Below are 13,576 nucleotides of genomic sequence, written 5' to 3'. Positions count from 1 at the left end.
CACAACTTCCACTGAGCCAACCAAAAATTTTAGGTGCAATGGGTCACTAAACATTTTTAAGTTGGAGAAGCCTTTTTTTCTCTCTTTTTTTTTAAACAGTGCATCACCATGTCGTCTTCCTTGTACATTTTGATGGTTTTGTCCACCTCAGCCGTGATCAAACGACTCCCGGAGTGATCAAACACGCAGGAGAAAATCCCCGACTCACTGTCCAGAGAGCTGGGTTGCACGGCCGTGTGGATCTGCTGGAAATTGTACCCCGTCCTTCTGTCCCATCATTATCGGCTGAACAGGGAGAAAAAGAAGGAGTGAAAAGATGTTATAAAATGATATTTTTCATTCCTGAGATGATCGTGCATAACTCAATGTCTAGCTATAAGCCAAAGGGAGAGGAAAGAAAAAAGTGCAAACATCCAGAAACCAGAACTCCATCTGAGTTCACTGTGAGCGTGTTAATGATGCCGTTGTGTCCCGACAGATTCTGGATGAAGTTCCCTTCCGGAAATTTCCACTGCTTGATGTTGTCCGGAGATACTGAGGCGAACGTGTATCTACACTAAACAGGAAGGAACGAAGTTACAGCGCCTCAGATACAAGCTGCCCAATAATAATCTCATCTCATTATCTCTAGCTGCTTTATCCTGTTCTACAGGGTCGCAGGCAAGCTGGAGCCTATCCCAGCTGACTACGGGCGAAAGGCGGGGTACACCCTGGACAAGTCGCCAGGTCATCACAGGGCTGACACATAGACACAGACAACCATTCACACTCACATTCACACCTACGGTCAATTTAGAGTCACCAGTTAACCTAACCCGCATGTCTTTGGACTGTGGGGGAAACCGGAGCACCTGGAGGAAACCCACACGGACACGGGGAGAACATGCAAACTCCGCACAGAAAGGCCCTCGCCGGCCACGGGGCTCGAACCCGGACCTTCTTGCTGTGAGGCGACAGCGATAACCACTACACCACCGTGCCGCCCATGAGCTAATTTTATCCCTAATCTATCCCCAATGAGCAAGCCTGTGGCGACGGTGGCAACTCCCTCAGACAACATGAGGAAGAAACCTCAGGAGGAACCAGACTCAAAAGGTAACCCATCCTCATTTGGGCGACAACAGACATGATAACATTAACAGTTTTAACATGAAGTCAGTTTCGTTGATGTTATAACTTCAATTGATGGAAACTTGAGTGCAAAACTGTTCATGACAACTGCAGTCCTAAAGTTATCAAGTCAACTGTAGTCCTCAGCCAAAAGACGCGCGCGCCCTCTTTCGAATGCTGATGTAATCAAGCCGGAAGTTTTGTTTGTTTTGATAGCAGTCAGGAAAGTTTGAAAAAAGTCAGCAGTAATCGTCATTTAAACTCGTTTTTGTGCAATATTTCTTTTGGAAAACAGTTTTCAAAATGGCGGCACTGACACCTGGCTGACACTTCACGTTTTGAAGTCTCGTGAAGATCGCGCGGATAAGTGACGCCTGCCGTGGACCAAACGAACTAAATTCAACACGGCTAAAAACCGAATAGGCCGATAACGATAATTTTTAATTGCGATTAGTTGCCAATACAAGTCACGATATAAGGTTACTAAAACCGAAAACGTAATTGAATAACACGTTAATTAAAAAATAAAGCAAGTTTAAAAATGACTTCAGTTCTCCTTTAACATAGTTCAAGTATAGGTTATTTCTATGATCTGTGTTCATGTGAGAATAATTTCCATGGTCTAATACAGAAGACTCATCACTAATGTCGTATTTCTTTTCTTTCTTTTTTTAATAGTTGACCAAAAAGCTGAACAATGTGGAGGCCAGCTGGGCTTTAGGAGCCACTCTCAGTTACTTTCAACACTTTAGCATTGCCTGAGAAAAAGCCAAGAATCAGCTCCTTTTTCTAACAGTGCTGTCCTTTTTCTTAATCATCTCTCATAGTGGAGTCACATGGCTGTTGTACTGAACTTAATTTTGTCCCTTACAATAAAGATTTTGTGATTTGGCCTTTATGCGTTTTTTTTCCTTTCTTTTTAATATACTGTGATGGTATATTTCAGGGGATCCAGAGGTATCCCTGGTGTGTTGTTGTGTGGGGTTTTTTTAGTTATTTTTATTTTTATTTTAAAGCTATGGATTCTTAGTTAATAACAGAAATTCCTTTACAGGTTTATTTTTCAAGACTTTCAGACTTTAACAAAATGAGTATATTCTATGATTTCACTCATCATGATTTTCCATTCAGGTCTAACATACCTCTATAAAATGTTTTCATTTCTTTAGCATTAGGAAATTGTATATCCTGCTAAGTCGTAGTCTTAAATGTACAGATGCTATTGTCGCTCATCTGGAATATAATAGTAATATTATTAAGTCTTTTTTTTTTTTAATACCAGTGTTGTAGTCGAGTCACTAAACCTCAAGTCCAGGTCATTAAAGAAAATTTCGAGTCGAGTCCGAGAACAAGACTCCAACCGCACCATTTGACGGTGTCTGTTGCTGCCTTTATGTGAAAGCGTCTCTGCTGCTGTGTTGGACTAACGTTCCTGCCCCACTGACTGCCCCATTTTAGTTAACAGGCTACAGATAAAAAGCTTGTTCATCGCTCAGCAAGCCCCGCCCACTATCAACAGGGCAAATAACATGAGAGAGGGTTAACACTAGCTAGTTCTTTGCTCAGCAAGCAAGCTCCGCCCACTATCAACACAGCAATGAACATAGCGTGTCACTTCCTTCTCTGGGTGGAGTCTTACCAAATGACGATTGAAGTTCGAGGTTGTCCCCGTCGTCTCCTCGATAGTTCTTCTACATATGGAACACATAGCAGTGCATTTTTTTCCCACTGCACGAGAAGTCTGTAAAGCAAAGCAGACGATCCTAGCCGCTTCTCTCCAGGCATTTTAGTGCCATTAACGTTAGTTTGTTCCTGAACTTAGCGTATGAACAGGTGAATGTGCATTCTGTTGCACAAAATTCTCATCTCATCTCATTATCTCTAGCCGCTTTATCCTGTTCTACAGGGTCGCAGGCAAGCTGGAGCCTATCCCAGCTGACTACAGGTGAAAGGCGGGGTACACCCTGGACAAGTCGCCAGGTCATCACAGGGCTGACACATAGACACAGACAACCATTCACACTCACATTCACACCTACGGTCAATTTAGAGTCACCAGTTAACCTAACCTGCATGTCTTTGGACTGTGGGGGAAACCGGAGCACCCGGAGGAAACCCACGCGGACACGGGGAGAACATGCAAACTCCACACAGAAAGCCCCTCGCCAGCCACGGGGCTCGAACCCCGGACCTTCTTGCTGTTGCACAAAATTATTATAAAAATTAAATGTAAGTATAAATATCACCCTGCCAATAATAATAATAATAATAATAATAGCTGTGAATAATTAATTTGCCATGTTTTTGCTGAGATAAATCATTTCCACACAGTGGTAATTGCCAACATATAGATATTTTACAAATATCTGATAACAAACTGATAACATTATTATTAATATATCCATGTTTTTCTGTCTCATTCAGGCTTGTAGTACTTGAGTCCAACCCGTGCCCTCATTTTAAGGACTCGTGACTTGGACTCGTACATTAACTGCATTCGGACTCGTAAACTGGAGACGAGGACTCTGATTTTTTCTTTATTTTTTTTGTAACATGCCATAATAATTTGGCTTAAGATATTTATATCTATATTAATTTTTATAATAATTTTATCCAAGAGAATGCACATTCACCTGTTCATATGTCATGTTCAGGAACAAACTAATGTTAATGGTGCTAAAATACCTGGAGAGAAGCCGCTAGGATCGTCCGCTTTGCCTATACAGACTTCTCGTGCAGTGGGAAAAAAATGCACTGCTACATGTTCCATATGTAGAAGAACTATCGAGGAGACGACGGGGACAACCTCGAACTTCAATCGTCATTTGGTAAGACTCCACCCAGAGAAGGAAGTGACATGCTATGTTCATTGCTCTGTTGATAGTGGGCGGGGCTTGCTGAGCAATGAACTAGCTAGTGTTAACCCTCTCTCATGTTATTTGCTCTGCTGATAGTGGGCAGGGCTTGCTAAGCGATGAACAAGCTTTTTATCTGTAGCCTGTTAACTAAAATGGGGCAGTCAGTGGGGCAGGAACGTTAGTCCAACACAGCAGCAGAGACGCTTTCACATAAAGGCAGCAACAGCCATCGTCAAATGGTGCGGTTGGAGTCTTGTTCTCGGACTCGACTCGAAATTTTCTTTAATGACTTGGACTTGAACACTGGGGACTCGAGACTGGACTCGGACTCGAGATTTAGTGACTCGACTACAACACTGGTCTCATTAATGTGATGCTTACTGTCACGGATGCAGCACCAGTGCTCCCACAGACTTCTTGTGATTGGTCAGCGTGGCTCTCATCTTCCCAGTGATCAGATCCTACAGTCTGATGGTGGTGTTATAGCTCCCTGGAACACCGCAGCAACAAAAACAACCAGTTTAATGAGTATTAAACTGTCTCTGTCTCTCTCTCCCTTTCTCTCCATCTCCCTCTCTGTCTCTATCTCCCTTTCTCTCCATTTCCCTCTCCATCTCAAAAAAACCCAGCCTTAAAATGTCGAATAAACAAGACTCTTTATTTCAACAGGTTTAGCACAGCATGTTCTTCGACTCTTCACACCACAGAGACGATACCAGCTGGCGTTTTGAACCATTAACCCACATTTTCACCACTTTAAGTGAAAGATTTACATATTTCTATTTTATCATTCAGTCTCTCAGGATCTTTACACAGAATTTGTCCTTAAAAGCAGTCACATAACTTTAGCCATTTTAGTAACAGAACCAAAGCAGTGGAAATCCGTTCTTGAACAGCCACAAGAATGATATTTGTAGAAAAATTATTACTGAATACCAGCGATACGTATTATGACATAACATCTCACAATCTCATCACACATCCCTGCTCTAAAATCTACATTTGAACACAAACAGTCACCTCATTGTACTAAAAGAGACGTATGTAACGAGAGGAAGTAGATGTTTACCTGTGATTATTTGAGGCTCGACACTTTGACACTTCACCGTGGTGACTGTGTTGGTGTGGCCAGTCAGAGTGTGGACGTTATTTTTAGTTCTAATGTCCCAAACCTACAAAAAACACAAATGACAGTCTATATTAAATATCCTGTTTTAAGACTATGCTTAGGGCGGCATGGTGGTGTAGTGGTTAGTGCTGTCACCACACAGCAAGAAGGTCCGGGTTCGAGCCCCGTGGCCGGCGAGGGCCTTTCTGTGTGGAGTTTGCATGTTCTCCCCGTGTCCGCGTGGGTTTCCTCCGGGTGCTCCAGTTTCCCCCACAGTCCAAAGACATGCAGGTTAGGTTAACTGGTGACTCTAAATTGACCGTAGGTGTGAATGTGAGTGTGAATGGTTGTGTGTCTATGTGTCAGCCCTGTGATGACCTGGCGACTTGTCCAGGGTGTACCCCGCCTTTCGCCCGTAGTCAGCTGGGATAGGCTCCAGCTTGCCTGCGACCCTGTAGAACAGGATAAAGCGGCTAGAGATGATGAGATGAGATTCAGAACCCATACCTTTATGGTCCTGTCTGCAGATCCACTAACAAACCACTGATTTCCAGGCTCCACAGCTAAACACCTGACCCAGCCCAGATGGCCACTGATCACCTGTAACACGTACACACACGCAAAACAAACAAACAAACAAAAAAACCCACAACTGCTACACAAGACGGCACGGTGGTGTACTGGTTAGCGCTGTTGCCTCACAGCAAGAAGGTCCGGGTTCGAGCCCCGTGGGCGGCGAGGGCCTTTCTGTGTGGAGTTTGCATGTTCTCCCCGTGTCCGTGTGGGTTTCCTCCGGGTGCTCCGGTTTCCCCCACAGTCCAAAGACATGCAGGTTAGGTTAACTGGTGACTCTAAATTGAGCGTAGGTGTGAATGTGAGTGTGAATGGTTGTCTGTGTCTATGTGTCAGCCCTGTGATGACCTGGCGACTTGTCCAGGGTGTACCCCGCCTTTCGCCCGTAGTCAGTTGGGATAGGCTCCAGCTTGCCTGCGACCCTGTAGAACAGGATAAAGCGGCTACAGATAATGAGATGAGACGAGAACTGCTACACAACATTTCACATTCATCCATAAAGATTAAATAAAGATTAAAGAGGAAATTTTAAGCGCTTTTTGTCACAGAAATTCATATTAGTGTCCTAGACGGGGGACGGTGTGTGTGTGTGTGCAGTATTTAGGCCACGTATCGAGCAGAAGACACTTGCAGTGTAAAATCATTCACAGTAATGTTCGCTCCTTTTCTTGAAGATACAGATTCAGAATCTGGAAAGAAAATCCGATACGTCTACTTTGTTGAGCAGTTTAAATCATAAAAAATGGAAGTTTTAGATCGTCATCCACTCAAAGCTCCTACTTTCTCCCCATCCCTCCCTCCCTTTCTCTCCATCTCCCTTTCTCTCCATCTTCCTCTCTCTCTCTCCCTTTCTCTCCATTTCCCCCTCTCTCTCTCCCTTTCTCTCCATCTCCCTCTCTCTATCTCTCCCTCCCTTTCTCTCCATCTCCCTCTCTCTCTATCTCTCCCTCCCTTTCTCTCCATCTCCCTCTCTGTCCTTCCTTCCCTCCCTTTCTCTCCATCTCCCTCTCTCTCCCCCTTTCTCTCCATCTCCCTCTCTGTCCCCTTTCTCTCCATCTCCCTCTCTGTCCCTGCCTCCCTTTCTCTCCATCTCCGTCTCTCTCTCCCTTTCTCTCCATCTCTGTCTCTCTCTCCCTTTCTCTCCATCTCCCTCTCTCTCTCCATCTCCCTGTGTCGTCCTCTCCCTTCCTCTCCATCTCCCTCTCTGTCTCTCTCTCCCTTTCTCTCAGTCTCCCTCCCTTTCTCTCCCTCCATCTCCCTCTGTATCTCCCTCTCTCTCCATCTCCTTCTCTGTCTCCCTCCCTTTCTCTCCATCTCCTTCTCTGTCTCCCTCCCTTTCTCTCTATCTCCCTCTGTCTCCCTCCCTTTCTCTTCATCTCCCTCTCTGTCTCTCTCTCCCTTTCTCTCCATCTCCCTCTCTGTCTGTCTCCCTTTCTCTCCATCTCCCTCTCTGTCTGTCTCCCTTTCTCTCCATCTCCCTCTCTCTCTCTCGCCATCTCCCTCTCTGTCCCTCCCTCCCTTTCTCTCCATCTCCCTCTCTGTCTGTCTCCCTTTCTCTCCATCTCCCTCTCTGTCTCTCTCTCTCCCTTTCTCTCCATTTCTCTCTCCCTCTCTTTCCATCTCCCTCCCTCTCTCCATCTCCCTCTCTGTCTCTCTCCCTTTCTCTCCCTCTCTCTCCATCTCCCTCTCTGTCCCTCCCTCCTGAGACTGAGGGGACAGAGCTTTCTCCACTGCTGCTCCAAAATTATGGAACGAGCTACCATTGCACATTAGGCAAGCCTCCTCACTGTCCATTTTTAAAACCAGTCTTAAAACCCATTTTTACTCCTTGGCTTTTAACTCCGCATGAGATTTTGCTCTTGTTTTAGTGTTTTATGGTTTGCTTTTATTTATTGTTTTATTGTTTCTAATTGCTTTTAAAAACAATGAAGCAACTGTTCTACTGTCTGTTTTATTTATTTCATTGCTTTTAATTGTTTTATGTCTTTATGTACAGCACCTTGTTTTCAACTACGGTTGTTTTAAAGTGCTATATAAATAAAGTTGAGTTGAGTTGAGTTTTCCTCACCCGGTAGAGCTTCCATGGTGGGTGCCACTGCGGTATGAGCATTGTTGGAGCTTTTCGATGGATCAGTGTTGAATTCTTCATCCTTGTCGCTTCCATTAATGCCTGCACACAAACAGAAAGAAAACAGGTGGAACCTCACTGTGACCAACCCTAAGTATTATTTTCTGGATTCGAGAATAATCTTGGAACAAGCAGCAGTGACACACTCCAAATAGAACACAGAATGACGCAGCGTTTTTCAGCCATGGGAACACAACTCCCTTCAGTCTCCTACCAGCTGTCAGCACGTTTACGTTGGTTTTATGTTTTTTAAACCAGCCCCTGTATAACTGACACTGTCTGATGTGCTCGGGGACGGTCGGGGCTCTGAGTGTGCCTCCCCTGTGGCTGTTTCAGCCCTTGAATCATCTTCAGTGCTTGAAGAAGGCCGCTCAAAAAACTTCGTCACCTTAGACTGCGCCATTGTTTGGATCATGCAGGGATAATTACACCACCACGCCAGGCAGATTAAGACGCACTGTGATTGGTCAAAAGTTTGGCGCTCATTTGGTCATTATGTGTCGTTAATTTTTATTTTTCACAAGCATGTGCTCATTGTTTACACTCTGGCTTCCCGCCATCTCTTCACTGGGGTTGGATTTCAGCAAATGGAAGGATTTGTGGAGGGATTTCTATAAAAGATGACTTCTGATAAAGATGACAAACATTCGCACTGTGATGACTGCTAGTAATTTTCTCTTCATCACTGATGGATTATGTTTGTCAATGACGAGCGTGAGGAGCGCCAGCGGGAGCCCTGTGTGTGTGTGTGTGTGTGTGTGTGTGTGTGTGTGTGTGTGTGTACACCCACCTTCGGGCTCCGGAAGCTGAAGGGCTTTAGATGCCTGGAGATGGCTTCTCAGCTATTTCCAGGCACATTTTTGTGATCTTTAAAGGCCAAATTACACCAGACATTAGTTGCTAATTACACTACAAATTGAATATAATTTACAAGAAAATGTCAGAAGATTCAAGAAAAACATGCCTCAAGTTCTACCCAAGAAAACAGTAGCACACACAGGCCAGTTCCATGTCTAGAAAAAAATATCACTGGGGTGCAAGGATGCTCCAGTTGGTTACAACTTACCGGGCCTCATATATAGGTACGATAATAACACTCATGAAACGTTATGTCAACAATGACTATTTTTATACTATGTTTATAATAAGTCTATAAGAAAAGTATTAATCTCATCTCATCTCATTATCTTTAGCCGCTTTATCCTGTTCTACAGGGTCGCAGGCGAGCTGGAGCCTATCCCAGCTGACTACGGGTGAAAGGCGGGGTACACCCTGGACAAGTCGCCAGGTCATCACAGGGCTGACACATAGACACAGACAACCATTCACACTCACATTCACACCTACGGTCAATTTAGAGTCACCAGTTAACCTAACCTGCATGTCTTTGGACTGTGGGGGAAACCGGAGCACCCGGAGGAAACCCGCGCGGACACGGGGAGAACATGCAAACTCTGCACAGAAAGGCCCTCGCCGGCCACGGGGCTCGAACCCGGACCTTCTTGCTGTGAGGCGACAGCGCTAACCACTACACCACCATGCCGCCCAAGTATTAATTAACAATACAACTATTCTTACATAATAGAGTTAAAATTTTGAGTCCGAGATTCCAAGTAACTCTGTAACAAAATGACTCAAAACTAGACATGGTGATATCATTTGGCATTCAGACTAAAGTCTGCTGGACTAGAACTTAGAAAAGAGAAGAAAATACAAACTAGTAAAATATAAATCTACATCCTACAAAGCATATGATGATGACTGTCCATTCTTAATGAAAAAAAAATGCACATAATAATATCATCACCATCATAACCACTGATTGGCAGTTTGGTACTTAACATAATGCTGTACTGCAAAGTTTTGTGTAAACTGAACTCGATCACCTGACTGGATCAATCAGATACTGTCAACCCTAAAACACTAGTTCAACTGCATCGTGCAATAAAAACAACAGTGAATACGGAGTGTATTATTATTATCTTATTTAGTGTGCCACTCGGGGAGAGAGAGGTGCCTGTAAATTTTGACGGGGCCACGACCTTCGATGGCAGAGTTATGAATTTTTAAAGTCGGGCCTGTGGAGGCTCCCGTTTTACGACAATGTATTCATCCAGTGTAAGATTTGGAAGAAAATTAGAAGTAGATTACAATTTTTCATGAGCCAATCAGTTTGATGCTTTTAAAATACAGCCAGATACATTCAAATTATTTTTTATCGGCTATCTGGTCCTATGCTTTGGAAATACAGACGGACAAATACAAAAATTACCGGTAAATGCCCGCCGGTCCGGCCTTATTTCCTACATTGTGTGTATGTGTATGTCTACACACACACACATATATATGTGCGCTGTGCTCACTCATGTTGAAAAAGCTAATGTTGACACCTTTCTGTTTTATCCAGCATTAACTTTTTCAGCAGTTTGTGCTACATCCCTTCTGTGGGATTGGACCATAAGCGCTAGCCTTTGTGTCCCATGCGAATCAATGAGCCTTTGACATCCATGACCCTGTTGCCGGTTCACCGGTTGTCCTTCTTTGGACCACTTTTGTTTGGTACTAACCACTGCACACCAGGAAGATGTGCCATTTTGGAGATGTTCAGACCCAGTCATCTAGCAATCACAATTTGGCCCTTAACAAAATCACTCAGATCCTTATTTTTGCCCATTTTTCCTGCTTCCAACACATCAACTTCAAGAACTGACTCTTCTCTTGCTGACTCATATATCACACCGCTTGACAAGTGCCATTGTAATGAGATAATCAATCAAGGTTATTCACTTTACCCGTCAGTGATCATAATGTTATGGCTGATCAGGGTGTGTGCGTTTATACACACACACACAATAAAGCTGTAAACTGCCTTTAGCTTTGATTACATCGCATATTTGCTCTGGCATTATGCAAATTATTATGCAAAGTCACAACATTTATTTTCACCAAGATCTTACATTGATGACAGGAGACTTGAACCACTCCATAGTCTTCTCCACCACATCCCCAAAACTTTCAATGTTGTTCAAAGGTCATGACTCTGTGATAGCCAATTCATGTGCGAAAATTCCTCATACTCCCTGAATGACTCTTCCATACTTTGAGCCTGATTGTTGTTCTGGATTATGCCCAGGCCATCAGGAAAAAAAAAATCCATTGAAAGGATAACCTGGTCATCCAGTTCCATTCAGGTAGTTATCTGACTTCATTTTACTGCCACATAACGTTACTTATCCTCGACCTGACTAACTGAATCAAATAATTCCCATAGCTGTATAAAAACGTATGTGCTGCCACATAGCATAACTAAAGATAGGAGTAATTTATTTACCTTTTAGTCAACGCCAGCTTTCCATGTGTTGCAAAAACAATACTATATACAGATAGCTATCTGTATGGCCTCCATTTCATTTGTTGATAATGTATTAAACAGGCTTGTAGGACTCGAGATCGACTCGTGCCCTAATTTTAAGGACTCGTGGCTCGACTTGGACTTGAGCACTAATGACTCAGACTCGTAAATTGGAGACGAGGACTCTGATTTTTCCTTTATTTTTTGTAAAATGCCATAATAATTTGGCATATTTATATTTACCTTAAAGGAACAGTCCACCGTACTTCCATAATGAAATATGCTCTTATCTGAATTGAGACGAGCTGCTCCGTACCTCTCCGAGCTTTGCGCGACCTCCCAGTCAGTCAGACGCGCTGTCACTCCTGTTAGCAATGTAGCTAGGCTCAGTATGGCCAATGGTATTTTTTGGGGCTGTAGTTACCGGTAGATGCGACCAAACTCTTCCGCGTTTTTCCTGTTTACATAGGTTTATATGACCAGTGATATGAAACAAGTTCAGTTATACAAATTGAAACGTAGCGATTTTCTATGCTATGGAAAGTCTGCACTATAATGACAGGCGTACTAACACCTTCTGCGCGCTTCGACAGCGCATTGATACGGAGCTCAGATATCAATGCGCTGTCGAAGCACGCAGAAGGTGTTAGTACGCCTGTCATTATAGTGCGGACTTTCCATAGCATAGAAAATCGCTACGTTTCAATTTGTGTAACTGAACTTGTTTCATATCACTGGTCATATAAACCTATGTAAACAGGAAAAACGTGGAAGAGTTTGGTCGCATCTAACTACAGCCCCAAAAAATACCATTGGCCATGCTGAGCCTAGCTACATTGCTAACAGGAGTGACAGCGCGTCTGACTGACTGGGAGGTCGCGCAAAGCTCGGAGAGGTACGGAGCAGCTCGTCTCAATTCAGATAAGAGCATATTTCATTATGGAAGTACGGTGGACTGTTCCTTTAATTTTTATAATAATTTTGTGCAACAGAATGCACATTCACCTGTTCATACGCCAAGTTCAGGAACAAACTAACGTTAATGGCGCTAAAATGCCTGGAGAGAAGCCCCTAGGATCGTCCGCTTTGTTTATGGGACATTCCACCAAATGGGTGCCATTTGCTTGTTGTACCACTCCCAAATTAAACTTAATTTGTTACATCTTTTCAACACTGATTATAATAACACACATTTAACTATTCAAAATGTGTATTGGTCAACCTCAGGCTACGTTACAAGGTTTGGAAGTCAAAGATGGCTGCATTTTTTTCAGTCCTGTTACCAAAACTCTGAAAGTAACAGGACTGAGTTTTTAGCCTAGGATTAGCTAATACATGGAATTAAGCCACCTATGGTGTCATCGCTAATAGCATGACCACGCTTAGCACATTCTAGTGATTTACCAAAAATCTGTATTTTTAAAATAAATATCATCTAAGAAATAATTTAAGTAACAGGACAGTATGTTGACATTGACCTTATCAGTCAAAATTAAAAAATCATCAAATATACAGAAAAGTAAATGAGAGAACTAACTTTTGGTCTTCCCATGGCCTTCAGAAGATACAAATGATGTAACTTCCTGTTGAGCATGTGATTTATGGAATGTTCCAAATTTGTCAGATGGGGTAATATGTTTGGGTAACAGGACTGAGTGAAAACCCAGGGGCACGACTAAAATGTGTATTTTAACTAAGATATTGTGGATTTCTTATGAAAAAAATATATTTAAACCATGGATAGGATATGGAGTCACACAACAGTGCAAAAGAAATATTGTTTCTGAAGGATTTTAATCATAATATTTCATAGTTAAGTATAAAATTAGAGTGTGGGGACAGCTAACACATGCTATTTTTCAGTGTTTTAGGTAGTTTTTATTAATCCTTACAATTATATATCTTAAATTTGAAATCAGATCAATGTGCAGGACATTCTGCGTAATAAGGAAATGTATTTTAAAGTACATTTTTATGTGCATTTATACATATAATTTTCTAGGGACGGAAATGGCACTGATTCGGTGGAATGGCTCTTATACAGACTTCTTGTGCAGTGGGGAAAAAATGCACTGCTATGTGTTCCATATGTAGAAGAACTATCGAGGAGACGACGGAGACAACCTCGAACTTCAATCGTCATTTGGTAAGACTCCACCCAGAGAAGGAAGTGACACGCTATGTTCATTGCTGTGTTGATAGTGGGCGGGGCTTGCTTGCTGAGCGATGAACTAGCTAGTGTTAACCCTCTCTCATGTTATTTGCCCTGTTGATAGTGGGCGGAGCTTGCTGAGCGATGAACAAGCTTTTTATCTGTAGCCTGTTAACTAAAATGGGGCAGTCAGTGGGGCAGGAACGTTAGTCCAACACAGCAGCAGAGACACTTTCACATAAAGGCAGCAACAGACACCGTCAAATGGTGCGGTTGGAGTCTTGTTCTCAGACTT

General features: G+C 43.0%; 1 long non-coding RNA gene across 1 annotated transcript; it reads right to left on the bottom strand.

The window, feature by feature from the left end:
• On the bottom strand, positions 1-5,135 carry LOC132882989 (uncharacterized). Its single transcript, XR_009654268.1, has 3 exons — positions 5,038-5,135; positions 4,350-4,458; positions 1-285 (listed from the first exon to the last, which is right to left on the bottom strand). It is a non-coding gene; the product is annotated as an uncharacterized LOC132882989 (long non-coding RNA).
• Between the last annotated feature and the right edge of the window lie 8,441 nt (positions 5,136-13,576).

This window comes from Neoarius graeffei, chromosome 3, assembly GCF_027579695.1.
Source record: "Neoarius graeffei isolate fNeoGra1 chromosome 3, fNeoGra1.pri, whole genome shotgun sequence".
Classification (NCBI taxonomy): domain Eukaryota; kingdom Metazoa; phylum Chordata; class Actinopteri; order Siluriformes; family Ariidae; genus Neoarius; species Neoarius graeffei.
This window is presented reverse-complemented; position numbering and strand designations above follow the sequence as displayed.